The following is a 1,375-nucleotide window of genomic DNA, read 5'->3' on the forward strand; positions in this document are numbered from 1 at the left end:
TTTTTCTTGATCTGTTGAGTTTCCAGAAGGGTCTTCTTGTCTGATGCTGATGCAAAACTGTTTAAGAAGCGGAGCACCATGGCCAATCTGTGACTGTCATACCGGTTCTTGGCAACACTAGCTCCTTATTGAAAGTGAAAGGCCAACTTCTAGCTCTTAGAGGCTGTGCTTCTTTTCCTTTAGCATGCTTGCGGGGTTTGGGAAATAAGATCCCTATAAAATGTTTAGAATAAGTCATTGCAAAAGACATGTTGGCCTGGAGATTTCGATGGAGGAAATATATTAATTATAGATTTATTTATTTATTTTTATTTATTTAGACTCAGATGTTTCTTCCCAATGAATTGGCCATTACGTTTCCCAAGTCCTGAAATGGCCAACAGAACACAGAAAGACACTTCCTTAGGCTTCTGCTTGAAACCAGCAACTTCAGCAAACTGCTGTCCTTAATTCGGGACCATAGATTTATTTTTTATTTTATTTTAAATTGGTATTAGGAAATCATATTTTATATTGCTTCTTTCAGTTTTTAAAAATCACTCATTTCCAGAAATTTATCAGTTTCTCCAAATATTTTAAACATTGGAGAAAATTGCTTCAAACATATTATTGTATTTAGTATATATTTCTTATGTTGGGTGATATTTATTTTTTATATTTGATAGTATTTTATTCTTTTTCTTTTCATTTTTTTTAACCATTCTGTTAAAGAATCAATGTTTTTAGTTATTTGAAACTATTTAATTTGGCCTTTTTTTCTTCATGATATGTTTCTTTTCTGTTTTATTATTTCCTTCCTCTAAGTTCAGTGGTTATAATTTCCAGGGGTTGTTTTGTTTTGTTTTCTTGAAATGAATATACATAAAATTTTAAGCTGATGCATTAAAGGTATATACATTTTGTTCTCAGTTTACCACAAGTTTTGATATATTTTTATTATTTAATTTAAAGTAGTTTATAATTGCTACTGGGTTTTCTTCTTCAATTTTGAGTTATTTAAAACTTTTTTTTTTAATTTTCAAGCATTTGGTGAATGTTCATTTACCATGATATTAACTTATGGCTTACTTTCTCTATTGCTATAGACCATTCTATAAGTGACTTCGTCTTGAGGCCTCAAATATGTCAGATTTTATCATCAATTATGTGACCACATAAACGTGAAAAACTGTATATTTGGTCATTGTAAATTGTAGTATTTTATATATGTCAAAGAGTTTGTTAGTTGTGGGATTCAGAAGCTCTATAACATTGCTGATTTGTTTCTGTTTGTTCTACATTCCAGGTGCAATGTGGATTTTTTCCTACTTTTAATGTTATTGATTTATTGCTGCAATGTTTGGAAACTGTGATAAGATACATGGAGATTTTAAAA

The 1,375-nt window shown here is 30.0% G+C and overlaps 1 non-coding gene across 1 annotated transcript; it reads right to left on the reverse strand.

The window, feature by feature from the left end:
* Positions 1-324: 324 nt before the first annotated feature.
* Positions 325-461, reverse strand: LOC112302652 (small nucleolar RNA SNORA2/SNORA34 family). The gene has a single exon (XR_002974587.1). It is a non-coding gene; the product is annotated as a small nucleolar RNA SNORA2/SNORA34 family (small nucleolar RNA).
* Positions 462-1,375: the final 914 nt, after the last annotated feature.

This window comes from Desmodus rotundus, chromosome 2 (assembly GCF_022682495.2).
Source record: "Desmodus rotundus isolate HL8 chromosome 2, HLdesRot8A.1, whole genome shotgun sequence".
Taxonomy (NCBI): domain Eukaryota; kingdom Metazoa; phylum Chordata; class Mammalia; order Chiroptera; family Phyllostomidae; genus Desmodus; species Desmodus rotundus.